Source organism: Myotis myotis, unplaced genomic scaffold (genome assembly GCF_014108235.1).
Source record: "Myotis myotis isolate mMyoMyo1 unplaced genomic scaffold, mMyoMyo1.p scaffold_m19_p_1, whole genome shotgun sequence".
NCBI lineage: Eukaryota > Metazoa > Chordata > Mammalia > Chiroptera > Vespertilionidae > Myotis > Myotis myotis.
Window position 1 is genome coordinate 93,236,687 of NW_023416313.1, and position 21,860 is coordinate 93,258,546.

Below are 21,860 nucleotides of genomic sequence, written 5' to 3' on the forward strand. Positions count from 1 at the left end.
TCTCAATACCTGACACTAGACTTCAAAATGATGCTGTTTAATAGTGCTTATGGGCCTGCCTCTCTCATTCCTTAGAAAATGCATGTTGCATTGTAGTTGGTTTTGAATAGAGATATCTGTGCAAGCTGAGCAGCCGTTAAATGCAGCTTTGGAATAATTGCCCTTCCTCCATTGTTCAGTTCATAATAGCTGCAATAGCTCAAACTGCTAAAGTAGAGCCAGCTAAGTAGAAAAATATTAAAGAAACAACAAGCATTTCCTCAGCTACCATACCTTGCCTAGAAGTAAGCAAGGATTTTTCTTTTAGTTTATGATATACATAAATTGAAGGTCCAATAAAATACAGACATCCAGAGATAAAAATATAGAAGAAAACCCTCACTGGGCATAGGTTTAGACAATACTGGAAAGTACAAAAGTTCAAGTCCAGTGAGATATTGCAAGACTATAAAAAGTAGGAGGCTTGATTTTTTATTAACTTAAGAACTTTGACACAATATTTAACACAGTGTAAATTCATTTCAGAAAAACATTGTGGTACACATATACATATGTCTAGTATGAATGCATAAATTTTTAAAGAAAATAGATTCATATTTGATGTGTATTTTACCTCATGGTAAATGCATGTTATCTGCCATAAAAGCTGATAAACAATGTAGTACATTAGAGCATTAACTTATTTTATAAGTTACTTAATTGTTTCAAAGTAAATCAATCTCTCCCCCCCACCCAACTACTCCCCTGCCCCAGCAATTTGGTCCATTTTAGTATCTTTTTTGTGAGCCATACCTAATCTCACTTGTCAATTGTTATATTCCTATTTTGGGAAATTTCTTAGATTCTTTTGATTGTCCTTCCCATATCTCCTCAACTGTAAGTTATCCCTTTCTTGTAAAATTTCTAACAAAGTTTCTTTTGGCTCTTTCTAGTTTATTGCATAAAGGAGTTAAACTAGTCCAAAGGTAAAAACAGAACCCGATGGTTACATGATACAAGCTGTGAGGTTTTTAAACTGACAAGGGACAGAAGGGAAATCCTATTCATTGCAAGGAAACCCTCTTTAAGCTTCAGTGAGCCAAAAGCACTTCAACCCACGCACCTTCACTAGTTGTCCTTAGCCAGCCCCATCTCTGCCAGGAAATGGCATGCGTTCTTGCACTGATCACCTGCATCTGAATTACTTCTCCATATTTCGGACGCTCAAGTACAGTACTATTGCAGGCAAATTTCTGTTTAAACACCTCCACTAGTTTCTTTTTATCGTAATTATCAGAGATCCCTTGGACAGCAGTAAGGACCTTCCTGCCATTTCTCTGTTGGATTATTAATGGATATCCTCCTGAGGGCCACAGGAAGCAGATCATCACCCTTATTTGCATCAGCAAAGAAAGGGTGGGGGTTCTGGAGAGCTGGCTAGCGGACATACTATAGGATTCCTTTTCCTCAATGGAAACAGTGGTGGGCGCGAGAAGGCCAGGGGAGGCGGTATCTGGAAGCTAGAGGAGCACAAGGGGGAGGTTGCTTTGCTGTGTCCTCCATGGTGGTTCAGCGACTGGGGCCTAAAAAATATATTTAAAAAGAAATTGTTTGGAAATTGGAAAGACATTTTCTTATAAAAATTGTTTTCAGAGTTGTTAAGTCCTTAGGCCAGTTTACACACACACACACACACACACACACACACACACACACACACGTGCACACACAAATATATATATATGGTACTATGGGGAATACATTCCATTTCAAGCGGAGATGTCAGAAATGTGTTTTTTTCCCGTGCTGCTCTGGGACTGGCACCTCCTCTCCTTCCAAGCTCTGCTGCCCTCGAGGAGACCTTCTCCGCCCTGCACACTAGGGACTCTGTAGGCTTGGGTAGGGGCTCCAGCAGGCAGCACTAATGATGGAACTGGTAGAAAGCGAGAGAAAGGAGACAGCATTTTAGATGGAAGTCTGGGGGAGAAGGCACAGAGTTTCAGGGTCAAGGTTGTCTTCCAATATTATGACTTAACTCACGTTTTTCCTTCCTCTGTCAACGTTTTGTTCCTGACATTGTGCACAAGTATTAGTCCCCCTGTCTCTCTTGCCTCTGCCACTCCTTGTTGCTCTACCCAAGATGGCAGCCCCCCCTCATCAAATCTGATCAGTCTACCTGCTTCTCCCCTCTAGCCCTCAAGCAAGGACACAAGCCCCTTGGGGGGTTCTCAGGGTTTTAACCACATGATTGTGCAATGTATGGGTGGTAAAGTGATTCCCTTCTTCCTGTTTGTCCTCTATTTCCCCCCCAGAACACGTAAGGGAAGATCAGGTTGGCAGATGTGTTAACGATGAGTCTCACACATAAAGGGCTAAAGTAAGAGTTCTCATATCTCCCAGGGTCTGAAACAAAAGTTTCTGGGGCTTTTTATCACTGAAAGAGTTAATAACTGCCCCCTCACAGGAATGTATGGAGAATGAACTAAGATAATGTAGGTAAAAGTGCTCAGCATAGAGCAAGGCATCGAGTAGGTCATTAATCAATGATCATTTCTTTTCCCCGTGTGGGCCTTTCAAAGTTTGCTCAGAAGGAAGCAGCTACTTTCACAAAGCCAACAACCACTTGGCAGGTTTAATTTGAAAATTAACATACCGCTATGTATTCTGCAAATCCTGTGAACAGAGGTTATCAAATAGTGGGCCCGTCGAATTAATTACACTTGACATTTGTAACAAATATGCACAGATGGCAATTTGTAGTCAATGGTAATTTCAGATCAAACTACTTTAGCATCAAAATTTGACTTGTTGTGAACTAATCCTCTCAGTTTGGGGTTTTCTTCTTTGTAAAAATATTTGCCTGTGACTTATTTGAACACAAATAAACCCTAAAGGGTAATTTTTGCAGTTAATGATATAAAAAAGTAAGCTATTTTTTGCCATAAAATATATTATTTTAGGGATGAAGTTTATAATATGAGAAAAATGATAATATAAATGATGTTGTCAAGTCATATTTTTCATGCCATTACTCTTTGTTTTATGTTAGAGCAGAAACAAAATGAAACTAACAGTTTCAGAGGGAATTCTCATGGAAGCTAGAAATTCTGGGTTGTATCACTTCTGAGAACAGCAAGTTTCGTTCACTGGAAAATGGAAAACAACTTTGAGGAGGTAAGATAAAAAAAGAGTGGGGATGGGGTGAGAGGAAACAAGCAAAAATGGAACAAACATAACTTCATTAATGCCAGGCCATTTGGGGTTTGAATCTCAGCTCACCACTCAGCAGTTCCATGATGGTGGGCAGTTTAAACTCTGTAAATTTTAATTTCTTCATCTGTAATAGGGGATGCCTGCATGTAGGCTATCATGAGGACTAGATAAAACAATCTCTATGCCTTAGCAGTTTCTGGAACATAGTGCTTAACAATATTAGTTTTTTTTCCTCCTACTCCCAGACCCACCCCCCCTTTTTCCAGATAAAGAAACAAGTAGCATTCCTGAAGCATATAGTGTGTACTATCTTCTAGGGACTGTCCTAAACACTTCACACATATTAACTCATTTAATTCTCATAACAACCTGTGAAAAAGTGCTATTATGTCTTTTAAAGACGAAGAAATTGAGGCAGGAGAGTTAACAACTTGTCCAATGAACACAGCAGATAAATGGTGGGGCTAGGTTCCAACTCTGGCTTGTCTACTAGTTTGCACTTAAATCCTACATATGCTGTCTTTCAGAGAAACAAAAGAAAAAGCTCAATAGCATTCTTTGTTGTCAGAATTTCATTACCAAGGGTGAAAGATAATATAGAGACTATCAAAGGGTTATTTATACACAAAATATTATTACAAATAAAATAATATTAAATATGTCCCCCCAATATTTTCTTTAAGAGATCTCTGAGGCAAAGAGAGAAGGTGAAGTACCAGGATGAGAAGAGAGAGTGTCATGGTGATGGAGGCGTCGGGTGGCAGGGCAGCCGAGAAAGAACGCTAAGGCCAGGGTGGGACATCATTCACCAAGCTTGTCACAACCGAAACAGTGCTTTCCCACCCTCTAGGCAAGCAGAGCTTGTCCCCAACTTGTAGAAAATAGCACTGGAGCTACTGGTGCCAGCCCTCGGTGTTTCTCCTGAGTTCATAGATTATTTAAAAACAGAACATTCTGTCCTGATAGAGCTTTGGTTCTCTAGGCTAATTAATTGAGTTACCACTCTGTTGGGGAATAAAACACCTGAGAGTTTTCTAGGGAACATCCTGATCTCCCTCCAAGACGAAGGATGTTGCCCAGGTGCTGGGTGTTCTGCTGACAGAAACCCCACACTGTCAGGCCCCTCCCGGAACTGCCTCAGCTGAAGAGCCCCCTCCCCCTTCAGGGCAGACCATCCAATGACTGGCCAGAACCGAGGTATCAGGGGGCAACCCCATTGCTCCACTGGCACAACATTGAAGGGCCATCCCCGCTTCCATGGGTTGGACTCTGTTTGACTGCAGCTCAGCCCAACTTCTCCGCCTGCTCAGTCCTGCTGCTGTCTCCTCCCCTCACCAGGTGCACTAGGAAGCATTTTGTAAACTAATCTTCATCTCAGAGTTTGTTCTGAGGTAATCCAACTTGCAAAAAGTTTCTTTGATGTACTGTTCTCTGTCTCTCTGTCTCTCTCTCTCTCTCTCTCTCTCTCTCTCTCTCTCTCTCTATATATATATATATATATATATATATGTATATATATTCTTGAAGTCACTGATATATATATACTAGAGGCCCAGTGCACAAAATTCATGCATGGGGGAGGGGGGTCCCTCAGCCTGGCCTGCACTCTCTCCAATCTGGGACCCCTTGGGGGATGTCCAACTGCTGGAGGGATTGGGCCTAAACCGGCAGTTGGACATCCCTCTCACAATCCGGGACCTCTGGCTCCTAACCACTCTCCTGCCTGCCTGTCTGATCACCCCTAACCACCTCTGCCTGCTGGCCTGATTGCCCTTAACTTCCCTCCCCTGCCAGCCTGATCACCCCCTAACTGCTCCTCCCTGCTGGCCTGATTACCCCAAATGCCTCTGCCTAGGTCCCTGCCACCGTGGCTTTGTCCGGAAGGATGTCCGGAAGATGTCCAGTCTACTTAGCATATTACCATTTTATTGATATATATATATATATATATATATTAATCCCAAATTCCAGTAATCTTAACTTCAGCCGATTTCTAGTCTCTCCCTTAGGCTGGGTGCTCTTGAGGTCATTGATCAACCGGAGCATGTAGAACTGACAGCAGCAGTAGCCCCAGGCTTGGGTCACACTTGACAGTCCTCAGGGATAGAGGTATTTAATGCCTGTCTCCTAAGACTGATCACTTGAAGACACACACATGATACCACAGCCATGATTGTCTCTGGGCTGCAAAATTCTCTAAATGTTACAAAATACTTAGAATATTTTACTGGAAAGAAAGCTGATATTATTCCTCAATAATAGTAGAAATTGTAGGAATAGACATATGAAGAAAGACTTTTCTTTAGTTAATTGGTGTGTGTGTGTGTGTGTGTGTGTGTGTGTGTGTGTGTGTGTGTGTGTGATTTGTTTTGCCCTAGGCTGCGTACATAGCCTTTATAAGCATGTCTTTGAAACCAGGCTGACCGAACTTCAGGCTTGCACATTATTGTGGGCTCAGTGAGGAAACTGAGTGCTGCTATTTTAAGAAGTGATTAAAAGAAGCTTTTTTTAGACCCAAAATTTAATCGAGATTTTTCTTTCTTTTGTCAGTTCTCTGACAAGCGACTTCATTTCCATGTACATTAGCCTGAATGGGATTTTAAGAGGCCCATGAATATCCTTTCAGAAAATATCTTAACAAGGGACAGTATAATCGTCCAGATTAGAAAGACCCCTTCAGACGTAGCATGTCACAAGCCTGCTGGTATGACCGAAGGCTGGGCAAAGGGCTGTGAGGAAACTGGCTCAAGGCTGCGGGCAAGAATTCAAACCTGTGAAACCCTGATGGGTTTCCATCCCTTAAGGACAGCCGGAAGACATGCAATCTCTGTTAAAATTCAAGTGTGGACCTATTGACAGTAGAGCCGTCCTGCACTCTGCCCTGTCACCTTTTCCGATTGGAAGCTTGTTATGTAAGCGAAAGTGCAAATGGAAACTGACGCTGGCCCCTTTCTTGGAGCAGGCGTGGCAGGCATTAAAGGGCCATGGTCTCAATGGAATAATTCCTACTAATACATAACAGTAGCGTGTAGGAAAGCATATAGGACCTGAAAGGCAATATTCACATCGGAATATAATGCCAAAGGTTGTGAATATGTCAGTTTTTTTCTTGTTCAACAGATCTGAAGAAATCAGCACATAGAAATATTAAAGCCTTAATACTGATTAGAGGATACTAAAAAAGTAGTATTTTTCCATTAAAATAGTACATATGTGACATTATTTTGAAAAAAAAAAAACCAAACAAAACTCTGATGCACTAAATGTCTTATAAAATAAATAAAGGGGGATTATCCTGTTTTCACAGGGCTCTTTTCCTCTCTTGCATTTTGTTGGGAAGGTCGGTGTCACAGAAACCCCACTCCAACTGCAGAAAGTGCCCTAGGTGGGGGGAGGGGCTGGAAGGAGGGGAGCAAGCAGAGAGTAAGTCAAACTATATGCCAGGCTGTTGGAAGGTGGTCTCTGGCTGACCACCTGCATATTCAGACAAGTTTGTCCCTGCTGAGAAATCCAAAATTTTCTTTCCGAGGCTTGAACCTGCAGTGGGATTGGCATTCTCAAAATCTCCCTGGTAGAGACTCCACATTTGAAAATCTTAAACTTGTCTCGTTTGTTCCATTTTCACTATCCAGCACTTCCCAAAGGATGGTCTGTGGGGTATTAAAAGGTATTACCCTAGAAGTGGGATCACTGGGTCAAATGGGAGTTCCATTTTTAACTTTTTGAGGAAACGCCATACTGTCTTCCATAGTGGCTGCACCAGTCTGCATTCCCACCAGCAGTGCATGAGTGTTCCTTTTTCTCCGCATCCTCACCAGCACTTGTCATTTGTTCATTTGTTGATGATAGCCATTCTGACAGGTGTGAGATGGTACCTCATTGTTGTTTTGATTTGCATCTCTCAGATGATTAGTGACTTGGAGCATGTTTTCATATGTCTCTTGGCTTTCTGAATGTCCTCTTTTGAAAAGTATCTATTTAGGTCTTTGCCCATTTTTTTAATTGGATTGTCTATCTTCCTTTTGTTAAGTTGTATGAGTTCCCTATAAATGTTGGAGATTAAACCTTTATTGGTGATAACATTGGCAAATATGTTCTCCCATGCAGTGGGCTTTCTTGTTGTTTTGTTGATTGTTTCTTTTGCTGTGCAGCAGAAGCTTTTTATTTTGATGTAGTCCCATTTGTTTATTTTCTCTTTAGTTTCCAATGCCCCAAGAGTGCCAGTCAATGAAAGAAAATACCACGTGATCTCACCCATTTATGGATAATTAAGACCATTATAAACTGATGAACAAAAATAGATACAGAGGCAGAGCAACATCAAACAGACTGTCAAACTACAGCAGGAAGGCCAGGGAGGGTTGGTGGGGGGTAAGAGATCAACTGACGGACTTGTATGCATGCATATAAGCATAACCAATGGACACAAGACACTGGGGGGTAGGGGAGGCCAGGGGAAGGTCAAGGGTAGAAAAAAAAGGAGACATATGTAATATTATTTGTAATACTTTAAGCAATAAAACAAAATTTTAAAAAAGAAGGTGTTACCCAATAAATCTCCCATACTCAAGTACATTTGAGAAACAGTGAGCACAGATTCCCTACAACATGCTAATGTGCATGTGACCCTCCGGGTTAGAGCCAAAGTATCACTGTCTTCAGACTCACTAAATAATTTCACTTCTTTTTTTCAGGGAACAACTTGTAGAATTAGTGTCCCAAGGAATATGTCCTAGGAAATGTTATACTCATTTGGGAAATCTTATTTTAAAATCTTATTGTTTTCTAAGTTGCTGACTTTGTATCCATATTTTAAAAAATTTGGTTCATGCACTTTAGATATGTATCTCTTTATTTGATAGCATGTTGGTAAATATTAAAGAAATCCAATTAATATGGTATGCATTCTGACTCTTACTAATCCAGCATTTAGAAATAGTACAGTTTTTGTGTGCTCAAAGGCAATACCCTCTAGAGTTTCTGGAAATTTCAGTATAAGGTAGTATTAGCATAGTTTTAAGGCTTTGAGTCAAATACATCCATTTAGATAACAAATTAGTTAATTCTTACTAACGTTCCATCACTATGAAGGAAAGAAATGCCCAGTCACTTGCTCTCAGAGCCAAAGCACTCTATTTGATGAAACATCTTCTGATCTGCAGACTCTGATAATGCCTATCAACCACCAGCAGCCCACTTTTATGCACTGCTGAAGGGAGAGTTAAGCAGCTTTAACTTGAAAAGGATCAGAAACAATTACAAAAGCGAATGAGGTGCTATTGACATGGCAGGAAGATGTGTGTGAAGAAGTGAATGTGCATTCATCAACTGGCAAAGCCAGCAAGACTCTCCCTAAACACACACAATAAAATCCAACTGAAATATAATTTTAAACAAGAAAACAGCTAGTGTGCAGAAATTCCGTAGCTAATCTCGATGCCATCTTGAGGCAATCCTTAAAATGAGAGTGGTAGCACGGACACTGAGCAGACTTGTTATAAAAATTAACAATAAGATATGCAGAGTATCTAACATAGTGCTTGGCACATAGGAGGTACCCAATGAGTAGAACTTTTTAGTATTGAAACATAGAAAGTGAGTGGCAGAAATGCCATAAAAATTTCAGTAATTTACTAAAACTGTCAACAATCGCAAGACTTCTTTCAAATTGTTATTAAACAGCAAACACTAGGAACCAGTCAATGAAAACACAGACATCATTGAAAGTAAAGGAACAAAGAAAGTAACTTACAGATGGAATTTTAACCCAAGAATCAGTAGGATTATTTGTTCCAAAGATAACTCAGAGTTTTTGCTGTCAATTATGTTGTCCTCCTAAGGGCTGGCAGTTAACGTTTCCCAACAAACTGATGATAAGGATAGAGATGGCCAGCAAAGAGTAAAGTAAAGCAAATCTGTGAAAATGTGTCCCTGGATTGCACATTGCCTATGGAGGAGTCAGCATGAGACATCTCAGCCCCAGGCAGCAGGTAAAGCATCTTCGTTTTCAACATCCCAAGAATGATGACCTAGAAATAAGTTCTCAGGAGCATTTACTGGTTACCTCGTCTTCCACTTTCTGTATATCCCTGCCCGTGCTCGTTCATCTTCATAAATAAGGCATTAGACTCTGCCCCTCATAGAGCATATTTAGCTAAAGAGCAAGCCCTGCTTGGTTCCCATGGCCATGGAGCTGCTAATGTGTTTTTCACCCTTAAGGCAGATGCGATATTGAGTTGAGGGAAAAAAAGATTTTTTGCTTTATACTAAATTTTAATTTTTATCCTCAGGGTTTCTCTTTCTACACTAAAGCATAAAGTTTTGCTCGATTTGGTGAGGACCACTTTCCTGCAGTGGAACATGTATCCTAATCCTTGGCCTGAACGTCCATGTATTCCACAATCTAATTGTGGGACATCACCTTCCTGTAACTGTAAAAAATTCTGTCCCCCTGGGATACCAGCTATCTCCAAATCAGAAGACTTGACCTTCATTCCAGCAGGAAACTGGAAGGACTGTCATCGTCTTTTGGTCTGTTAAGCAATGTGACATCTTGTCTGCACTGTCCTCTGGCTCTGGCCCATCCCACACCCCTCGAAATCACTCACTTGCCAAGACATTGCCTCACACCTTTTTCTTTTCTTTCTAAAAATCAGTGGTGGATATAATGCTGGAATGTTGTCAAATTCCTTCTAGAAGTGATATATTGAATCTTGACCACTGAAGGGGGCTCCATCCTAACCCCAAATCCCACTTGGAGGAGCACGCCTCCCTGCAAAGCCAGCAGTCTCTGCAGTAAGAGCATGTCTTTCTGAAAAGCATCCATTCTGGTTTAGTCAGGAATGAGGCTGATAATAGAAGAATATAACTGAAGTTGACACGTTCTCATTAGAATGGTTGAAACAAAAGCACATATGGATCTTTCTGAGTCATTGAACACACACTGCTTGATAAATTATATTCTCATTTTCAGAGGCTCCGTCTCAGAATGTCTTAGCGGGTAATAGCCGTCCTTAGCTCTTGGTTGTTACTTTTCGCCACCCATAGATGGATTCAGTGGCTGGGTGGGAAGAGATCAGGAAAGGTAACTGTTAGCTACTGATAAGTTTGTCTTTGACAAGGCTTAGCTGAGTGAACCCCAACATCATACCTCAGGACATGGGTGCCTTTTCCAGAGTTGTTGCTCTCCAATAGGAATTCAACCAACGTTGAAAGGGTTGGAAAAAGTGACATTAATCTTTTTCTTGAAATTATGCTTCTTTGACTCTGTTCTCTGTGAGCTGTTGGTAATGACACCACTCTCCCTCGGGTCTGACTTGGGCAAAGACAAAGTCTTGAGAGAAATCAGGTGAGTTGGAGCAGGTCCAACGTGACAAGGGTCACCTCCACACATGGGTGCTTCTGTGCTGTGGGATAGGAGCTCAGGTGAATGTCTAGATCTCCAGGTCCAAATCTCAGAAAGAGCCTGTGTCAATGAAGATCATTTTCTTAGCCATGAAAACCCACTCTGAATGACAAGCAGGCATAGAACATGCTGGAAGCACACCGAGTAGCTCCCAAAACTGGCCAGCAAGGTCAGGGAAGCAGGACTGGAAATGTGAGCGGGTTACTTGGCTGCTTCCTCCCCAGCTCTGGCCACTGTGGGCAGTATTGCCTTTGGAACTGGAGCTGCCCGGCTTCTGCCTGTCACTGGTTCCTATTCATAGTTCCAGTAAGAACATGTGATTGGTCCAGTCGAATCATAGTCTGTCTCACTGTGTTTGGGTAGGGGTTGGGGTCAAGTACCTAACTTTTTTCAGCTTCTTTTGTGGGAAGCAAGTGAGTTCAGATACTCATCAACAGAATCTATGAATGAATGAATGAATGAATGAGGAAAGAAGTGAGAGAAGGCAGAATCTGAAAAAATGTTTATTCATTTGAGAAGCTCTCAACAAGTCTGATAAAAATGCACCATGAATCAGTTCCCATAAGAAAGGAGTCACTGCCCTGTCTATTTCACTTTCAACTTCCTTAAATTATGTCTTGCCCATACGAAGCAAACGCAGCTTGAAAAACCCACTGGTAATTCTGGATATAGGAACTAAGCTTACTCTTCCAACTCCCCAGGGAATAACTGCCCTCAAACATTTTCTAGATTCCTCTGCCATACTGAAGTCTTACATTGCCTTTTTTTCTAAACTGAAGGTTATTTTTTTAAAATGTCTGAACTGTTTCAAATAAGAAAGAGAAAAATGTAAAAGCTATTTGTGATTTTTTTTGAAGAGAAATAATGAAAGTAACCTCACATCCCCAATTTTTTTTCCATAGCAACAAAAATGCCTCTAAGAATTTTAATTTCTCATTTCTCAGAACAGCATTTAATTTTGTTTTTCTTCATATTGGCATGCTTTAATGGGAACCCTACAGGAAAAGACAACACAAACAAAGCTAAAAATATATTTTAGAATCATGACACAGAAATGTTATTGTACTTTTTTAAAGTAGTAGAATGGATACTATTCTGGTTTTAGAATCTACAGAAAGGAAACTCATCTTAGAAAAACAAAACAGGAAATATCCCTTTGGTCTCTTTTTGTGTATATGCCGTTGCCAAACCCCTGAGAAATGAAATCCCTGTGGGTCTTGCTTCCAGACAGGTGAGAAACTAAGTGACCCCTGAAATTCCTTTTAGTGAGCCTATGTAAGCAAACAGACAATTGGGCAAATTCCAGAAGATTCTTTGTCAACACTTTCCCTTCAATAGCTGCAAAGAAAAAGCTCATTTGAATTATTTATTTTCCTTTACTTGTGGAAATCTGTTCATAAGGAATTACTTTATAACCCCAGAATAAATATTAACTTTTTGCCTGTCAAGTGTTTTTTGTTTGTTTGTTTGTTTGTTTTAGATGTAACATATTCCTGTATCACAGGTAGAATTAAACACTGGTTTTAAAGAGTAGGAGTTGCATAGTCAGGATTATCTTTGGAGTAGTCACTTAAGTAAGTTTTACAAGAATTGCACATTTTGGGATGCTTACATTGCTTGCTGATGCTAAGAATTAGCAATCCAATAAGTATTGTGTGTGCTGTTCTAACACAGGTGTAATAGTTGGTTCTTTCAAACATTACCCCTATTTGGAAACTACTTTCTTTCTAAGTGCTGCAATTCTTATTACAGCACTCAGAGGGTGACTGCACCTCTGGGTCAAGTTTGCCTGCTCCAGATACTGCCCTTAATAACAACTGAAGAGTCTTTGAAAATGTATAAGAACAATTTTTGGTTGAGACTAATTAAACCTAATTATTTTATAACAAATATAGGCAGCACATGACACATAACTTTAGTAAAAGTCCAGCTTAGGTATGAGATTATCAACTCATGTTAGTGAAGACCTTGGCCTAGAGAAGTGTAGACAGAGTGTGTGCTCACTGCTCCATTGTATTTTCTATTCTTGCTCCCCCATCTTCAACTCACATTCTCCAATCAGGCGCTCCTCACTGCAGAGTGCTGGTTTGGGGGCTTTCTGGCACTGTCATTGATATGTCATTGCAAAGAGGTTCTGTCTTATTATCTGCAGTTTTTCAAAGTTTATCCCTCAGAGTACAATCATGTCTTGAGAGTTCTTGCTCTTACTATTATCGCACAAATCATTGCAGTGTAGAAACTGCAAAAGTAGCGGTTTTCCTCAGGACGTTACAGCAGGAGAATGATGTAGTATCACATTTAAGAGACCTCTGTTTCAGACAAATGGTGGCAGTTACTGCTTATGTGATTTTACACAAATGATACAACCTCTCAGAGCCTTGGGATGTGCAATTTGTTACTGTGATTGGCACCCAATAAACGATCAAGAAATGGTAGCTATTACTATCATTTCTTCAGAATGTCCCCTTATGGGGAGGTGGGAAAAGGTTAATAAAAATTTGTGGGTTTACTTGGAAAATAAATATTGTTTAGTTGAATGGCTTCCTAAATAATATTTCCTATTACCTCACAATTCTATTCCTTAATGGTTTTCTGTCTCTACCCTAATTATCTTCTGTATCCACCCTGTATACTTTACCTTGTAAAGAAATCATTTGCTCCCAAGACTGGGGCTCAGTGGGTTAATAAGAATATATGCTATTTAGCATTTACCACATAAACAATAGGAATTTGAAAATTCAAGTAAAATTAATTAGAAATCATTCACTCAATAACATTCATTACCTGGAAGATTCCAGGTGATTCCATGTTGCCCAGCCACTGATAAATCGCAGATCCCCGCAGTTCCTCCAAGTGTCCTATTGGACTTGAAGGATCCCTCGATGGACCCCACCAGACCTAACAAATGGATGAAGCCACATTGCAATTTTACAGTTTTGCAGCAGAGCAGGTTGAAATGCACCTGGACCTTAATAAAGGATCTAAATCTAAAACAATGACAAATCTGTGTTTGGTAAAGAAGGGGGTGAAGAAACGTGCACATCAATAAAAAAGAGGATGTGTGAAGTACACTAACAGTAAAGAACACTGTTTAAAAAGTGCCTTTTTTGAAGCAAAAAATTGGTGTCAAAACTAGGGAAAAGGAGTGACATAGGAATCAAGGATGCATTTGAGGTGCGCATTGGTCAAGAAATCTTGAGGATGTTACTAACTGACAATAAATCTGTTGTCAGTAAATACATAATTAAAAGGTGACCAAATAACTTGTATGCATATAAGCAAAACCAATGGACACAGACAATAGGGGGAGGGAGGGGGTTTGGGCTGGGTGGCGGGGGCAATCTGGAGAGGACAGTGGGGGATAAAGGGGACATATGTAGTATTTCCAACAATAAAATGTTTTAAAAGTACAAATTAGCAGGTACAGAATAGTAATGGGGATGTAAAGTACAGCATAGGAGACATAGTCAATAATATTATAATAACTATGTATGGTGTTAGATGTTATGAGATTTATTGGGATGATCACTTTGTAAGTTACATAAATGTCTAATCACTAGGTTCTGCACCTGAAACTATACTGTACCTCAATTGAAAAATTAAAAAATATATTATTTTTAAAAATAATAAATAAATCTTTATAATGGAGACATTAAATGGATACCACCTAAACACACTGCCCAGCCTTAGCATTGCTAAAATAATTGGTACAACCAGTTACTACATCCTTGTGCCATAAAGTAATAGGAAGTACCATGCATCACCTCTGAAGTAACTTTGACTAAAAGAATCCAACCTGAATCTAATCACTGTTCTAGACTTAAATTAAATTACAGAAGTATGGGGGAGAGAAGAACAAGTTAGCTGACATGATAAAGAAGCAGTTGGCCAGGTTCAGAATGTGACATTCTAAAGATTAATGTCTCAGTTTCTCTAATGAAATAATGGCATGAATAAAAAGGAAGGGAGGGGAGGTGTGTGGTTATAGAATTTAAAATATCTAATATATTAATTCAAGGTAGAGTGTGGATCTTGTGTGAAATCTGGTAAACCAAAAGGTTAAAATGCATTTTTGAGATAATATGGAAATTCAAGTATTGTCTGTGTTTAAATAAAGTTAAATAAATTATTGTTAATTTTATTATCTATGATAATAGCTTTAGTTATGTTTCTTTTTTAAAAATGGAGATCTTATTAGTTAGAAGTGCATATGAAATAACAATGGGATCTGCTTTAAAATATTGCTGCAAAATAAAAGTGAAGGGAATGAAGTATAATTAGCAAAATGTTGATAATTGCTGAATCTGAGTGTGCATAGGTTTATTATACTAAACTCTTTACCTTTGACAATTTGAAAATTTTCGTAATAAAACCTGTAAAAATGTTTACTTCCCCAGTTATCTGTATATTATAAACTAGTGGCCCAGTGCACAAAATTTGTGCACATTGAAAGGGAATTAATTAGAGGAATGTAATTTGGACTCACTATCTAATATCAATAATATGTGAGCGTGAGGCAATCCGTGTTTCTGAAATTCAATGACATGAATTTTAGCTATTACTTTGCCAAATAAATGTAATTTACAGATACCATTTAAAAGAGCATTCAGCTTAATATTAAAAGCTCTGGATACCAAGTCAGTTCTGTTTTCAACTTTTTGCCAGCATTGTAAATTGTTTGCAATATCTGCCCATTTTGGGGTTGCATGTCATGGTTATGAATAAATTGGGCTTGCCATACTTCATTACAATTGCCATAGCATCCTGATATTGCTACTGCATATTTTTGGGACTACCCTCAAAAGATGATGGCAGTATTATCATTTTACCAATTGGCACATTGTCATTTTCAGATCTAGATTTGAGATAATCCATCAAACCACTATATTTTTCAACTCTTAACTTAGATTGGTTTGCTTTGATGAAATTTATCCTATTGGCCTCCATTTTTGAATATGAATCCACAATAAATTGTTGAGTTAATTTTCCTGCATTTAAAATAGGATTGAACGTGTCCCTCACAGAGAGATGAAACCCATAATACTGCATTTGGGTGACTCATGTCCTTACATTTTGTCTAGTATTATTGTCGATTACACTGTTGTCTCTGAGTCTTAATGCAATATCTGTCCCCCAGCCTTTTTCACTATGTGGAAAAAGAATAGGATATGTCATTGCCTCTAATGTAGGAAACAGGATATTGATTTGTTTCATTTTAGTGGCGTTCGGATTATTGGGATCTGGCTTACAATGAATGAGCTAGTCCCTTTCAAAGGAGGTTCTCCATCTTTGTTTCTGAATATGACAGCAACCTCGGTTACACAGGGAGAATTATATCTAACCGGGTCACTGTTACGATCATGTTTAATTGCCATTGTTACTTCCGTGGGAGCAATACCTTTTGCTGCTGCTTCAGATTGGGCTTCCTTTTCTACCTCATGTAGCATCTTGTATGATTTTGTTAATTCATTTATTTCATGCATGAGGTTGTTGATGTTGATCATGAGTCTTTCTGAGCAGCCCTGGTTTTCTGACATTGCTAATCTTTTACTTGTAGTTTCAGCCGTATCCAAAATATAGAGTTGAGCAAACTTCCAAGAAACACCATCTGAAGGATGTAAAGTTCCAGTACGGTGATAAACTTGTCCGTGTATTCTAAAACACTATGGCCCAAATCCTGATGGCGATACAATATTTGTACCCATGAAAGCAAAAGCAAAAGAACTATTTATGGAACGAATATTTTCCATGAAATTTTTACTGTCATAATCTTCTTTTGTCATTAATCTTTTTAAATATGCTGGGTAATCTGGAAAATGTATATCATTTGGACAGACTTTCCCTTTGCTACAACATCGAGTAAATTTCCCATCGGATGGTTTTTCATCAGAGAAATTTAGTGATAGGCAAAATTCACATCTAACAGGCATTCTACTACAACTATGTTTGAGAATTGCATCCTCATGTACTCCATGTTTGCTGAGAAGGCAGTTCCTACCAGAATTGGTAGTACTTGTTGTTGACTGTTCTCTAGACATATTCTGTTGTCACCACCGCCTTCCTTCAACTTCAAAGGCACGTTGGTCTTTAGATATTTTCTGTCGATGACGCCGGTGTTTTTTTGTGACGTTTTTCCAGGAGCTGGTCTTCAGATATATTCTGTCACAGGCGCCGCCTTCTTTTAAGATCAGATGCACGTTGCTCTTCAGACATTTTCTGTCGATAACGCCGGCATCTTTCGGCTGCAGAGCTACGTTGTATCAACAGTTATTCTTTAGTCATAGTCCCACCTCTCTACTGTCATGGTCTGAGATGCAGGTGAATGAGAGTCCTAGCTGTCAGGCCGCTGAGAGCTGTCTGACCAACAGTTGATTCTGGCTGATTCTGTGGGGGTGGGACTTCCTCTTCCCTGCTGTCAGTTTCTACAGCTGTGATGAGGAAGTTGTGGTGACAGAGGGAGCCACGCCCTCCAAACCACCCTCTCTCTCGCTCTGCTCTAAATCCAGTGGCCTCCTGCTCTGCCAAGTCCTCCAAACCTCCCACTCTCAACTCGCTCTCCTGCTCTGCTCTCCACTGGTGAAGGTCCCAGAAGCCCTTGGGTGTGGCTACGGCCTTGCCTCCCAGGGCCAGAGAAGGTCCTGGGAGCCTGCGGACATGGCTAGGCATGGCCGGCATCGCCTCCCAGGGCCGGCAAAGGTCTCAGGAGCCAGCCGCCGCCATCGCCTCCCGGGGCGCTTGACATCTGCATATGCAAATTAACCCACCATCTTTGTCAGGTTAATTTGCATACTCACTCCTGATTGGCTGGTGAGCATAGCAGAGGTATGGTCAATTTACATGTTTCTCTTTTATTATATAGAATGTGCTTAAAGCTTTCAAAATTCCCTTTCTAAGAAAGAATCATATTTAAGTTACATCTTAGTTAGTTGAGACTGCTATAACAAAGGCACTATAAACTGGGTGGCTCATAAGCAACAAACATTTATTTATCACAGTTCTGAAATCTGTGAAGTCCAAGATCATGGTACCAGAGGATTTGGCATCAAGTGAGAGCTCACTTCCTGGTTCATACACTGCACCTTTTTGTTATAACCTCACACAGTGGAAGGGGACAATGTTGCTCTCTGAGGTGTCTTTTATAAAGGCCCAAGTACCTCCTAAGTGCCCCACCCCCTAACTCTCTAATAACAACACCTTTGGGGTTAAGTTTCAACATATGAATTGGTGGTGGTGGTGGGGGGACACAAATATTTAATTGAAGCAAACTAAAAAGTTAAAATTACCCCCTAACTGTGGGTTCCAATAGGGAGATTGGAAAGTTGCCAAGGTTCCTCGGGCATAATTGATATCCTCATAGATTTTCAACATCTCATGAAACGAATGCACACAATCAGTCTCCCCTAAATGTCAAAGTGGCCCTTTATAATCCCCTTCTGGTAAAATGCACTCTTTGTGGCCTGGAGACTTCACTAGAAGATGGAGTGGTTCTGGCAAAAATTGACTGGCTTTGTTATCAACATGATATGGTACATTGGAAGCACTGATTTAATCAGATACCAAGTGAAATTATGTACATATTTATATATCTTTGAGAAGGAGATATTTTTAACACTACCCATTCCAGTATTATCCCTGGATAGCAGTGAAAGATCAAGCTTGGCTTAACATTTAATATGTTAAATGCTTATAAGATTCAAAAGGTTAAAGAGGAAAAGTAGTCTCCATTAAAAGATAGGAATACCTTTGTCAACTGGGCAGGGCGAAGGAAAAGAAAAAGTACCAGACATGTTTCTAACTGACAGCTTCAAATGGAGGACATGAAATTGGTCAAATCTAAGATATTAGGGGACACATTTCCAACAAGGAGCATTACCTTATGGGGCCATCAGAAGAGGGGTGTCCCTGCTTGGTGTGTACAAATGGAGGCTACCTCGAACAAATATAACGTGGAGTTGACATTTCCGAATAGAGTCAATGGACACAGGAATCCTATATAATAAAGAGGTAATATGCAAATTAACCCTCACACCCTCAAAAGATAGCTGCCTACGACCAGGCTGGCAGGGGTGTTAGTGAGGGACAACCAAACGACTGAACAAGCAGGCTGCGTGGGGTGACCAGGCCAGCAGGGGGGTTAGTGAGGAATGACCAAACCAGTGAACAGCAGGCTCAGTGGGGCGACCAGGCTGATGGGGGCCATGAAGGGTGACCAGGCCAGCAGAGGGGGCAGTTGGGGGCAACCAGGACAGCACAGAGGGCAGTTAGAGGCAACCAGGCTGGCAGGGGGGCAATTGGGGTAAACCAGGCAGGCAGGCAGGTGAGTGATTAGGAGCCAGCAGTCCAGGATTGTGAGATGGATGTCAGACTGCCGGTTTAGGCCCGATCCCTGACATCCCCCAAGGGGTCCCAGATTGGAGAGGGTGCAGACTAGACTGAGGGGCCACCTCCCCAGGTGCACAGATTTCATGCACCGGGCCTCTAGTAAGATATAAGCCTTAAATGCCCTTAATGGCTGCTTTTAACACATTGTGGTGTTGGTGTTGGGAATGACCTATGTAAATGCTCCCAAAGTCCTTTGTAATTGATTTTAGAGGTGGGGAGGTGAGAGAGACATCAATTTGTTTTTCCACCCATTCATGCATTCATCGGTTGATTCTTATATGTGCCCTGACTGGGAATCAAACCTCACAACCTTAGTGTATCTAAACAACTGAGCTACCTGGCCAGGGCCCCAAGGTCATTTTTAATATCTTTAGATCTCCTATTGCCTAAATTTCAGTCTAGAACAGTGGTTCTCAACTTTCCTAATGCTGCAATCCTTTAACCCTTTGCGGTCCAATCTTATTTTTGGAATTCAAACAGTCTGGTCTAAATTAATTGACGGGATTGAATGTTGAATGTTTTAATGTTCTTATTGCTCGACATTGGACCTGCTCCTAGCGCCTGGTCTATTGAGTCAGCCTCGAGGTTGGACCAAAAAGGGTTAATACAGTTCCTCATGTTGTGGTGACCCCCAACCATAAAATTATTTTCGTTGCTACTTCATAACTGTAATTTTGCTACTGTTATGAATTGTAATGTAAATATCTGATGTGCAGGATATATTTTCATTGTTACAAATTGAACATAATTAAAGCATAATGATTAATCACAAAAATATTATGTAATTATATATGTGTTTTCCGATGGTCTTAGGAGACCTCTGTGAAAGGGTCATTAGACCCCCTTAAGGGGTTGCAACCCACAGGTTGAGAACCACTGGTCTAGAAGAAGAAGCCATATCAAAGGGCTCCACTTGAGAGACAGCACTAATAACCTCATTTCCAAACTGTTATAAGCTGATATTAAGACCTTCTGTTATCTGAGAGCCCATAGTTGGTAGACCTTAAATTTCAATACATGCAGAGAAGGGAGATGCCACCATCTGCAGCCCAAGCCATATCAAGATTCAAGTCATCACAGAGTGACTTTGTATCACTTAGCCTGTTTATACCTAATAGGGACACTATTTTCAGAGAAAATAAATGAATTTTCACATTTTCATGAAAAGTTTTGTTTTTTCTTGATAGCACCTTCTAGGCTGTTCCTACTTCTCATGGCATATACCAATCATCCTAGATTTTTGCCTTCAGTCAGTGAAATGACCCCCTTGGGTCATAGTCCTCATCTCTTTCATTATCAAGCATCTCCTGAATACCTATTATATTCAAGCACTATCTTAGGTTTAGGGAGGTTTGGAGTCAAAGAAGGATATAGTCTATGCCCCTGAGAAGTGGGCAGTGCCTATCCCTGTGAATCTGCACAACATCACATCTTGCCAAATTGTAACAGAACAGGCTTTGCATGTATATGGTTAGCCTGCAATGGTACATATCAAAGCCATGTCTTCATCAAACTGATATGGGCATTCACTGATGACATCTGTCACTTGGAATTTTCCCCTTAATAACATTGATTGTGAACAAATAACAAAGGGCTATTGCTTCAGGACATCAGGCATATGAAAATGGCCCATTTGCAAAGAACTGAATGTTAAAGTGTTTTCATTAAAATGGGACCATTACCTGAGCTATTCACAAGTTTTGCTAGAGTGAAAAATTTTTTCCTCCATCTAAAAAAATTTGGCTACATATAGTTCACAGGACACAAATGTTTCATGGGAGAATGAACAAATTATGCCTCTGAAGAGTACTTGAATATTTACTCTGACACGGCTTCCCCAGGACAACCAGCAACCTCATCTGAAGTAAATTCCTTAGTCTGCTCCAATAAGAATAATTGTGTTGGAACTGTGCTCCCTGCTCTAAAGAGGGCAAATCCATTTACTGCTGCAGAAAAGCCTCTGGGATGGATCTAACCTATTCGCCTTGTGGGTTTTGATGCTGCTGAGTAAGCCAATGATATATCAAGTTGGTGCTAGTTTGGACACAGTCAAGAGAGCTCAGTGGAGTGTTTTTCTTCAACAACTCAATCATGACTGCAAAAACACGATCAGTACCAGAGATGTAGAGTAGTAACTCGTCTTGACAGCAGTGAACTAATGAACATCCATCATTAGATTGGTCAAACATCCTTCACAATCGAATATCTGACTTTAAAAAGGCATTGTCCTATAGTCTTCAGCATTGTGTGTGTGTGTGTGTGTGTGTGTGTGTGTGTGTGTGTTTCTTTTTTTCCAGCATTTTGGAGCATTCACTGGAGCAATACATAGTGTTCAGCTGTAGTTTAAATGCAAAAAAAATACAAGAAAAATCACTCTAATGTTTCATGCAAGGCTGCTTCTGGGACAAAATTAATAATGGCTACAGTTTGCAGAATGGTTCTCTCATGTTGTATAGCCAAAATCTGACTAATTTTATTTCTTTGAAGCAATGGCTTAAAATATTGTAGAAGAAATATTCAAAACACTGTGAATGTGTTACAACTATGTCATCCTCCATTTACCAGTCTCCTTTAGAGACTCCCCATCAAGATTATTCCAGGTTCAATGACGTATTTGCTTTTCCTCATAAATTTAAAACTGTTTTTCTAGATTCATGAATTTTTATTTTTGGTGATTTCTAATTGGCTCCCACTGAGGCCTGGCAGCCACCAAACTGATCATATGCCAATTTGACTCCAGAGATATTTAACAAAGTGTTCACTTATATGTGGAATCTAATGAATAAAATAAGCTAACAAACAAAATAGAAATAGACTTATAGAGAACAGACTGACAGCTGGAAGGGGCTTGGGAGATTGAGTGAACAAGGTGAAGGGATTA

General features: G+C 40.1%; 1 pseudogene; it reads right to left on the minus strand.

Annotated features, from left to right (window-relative positions):
• Nucleotides 1-1,107: 1,107 nt before the first annotated feature.
• On the minus strand, nucleotides 1,108-17,272 carry LOC118666101 (annotated as a pseudogene).
• Between the last annotated feature and the right edge of the window lie 4,588 nt (nucleotides 17,273-21,860).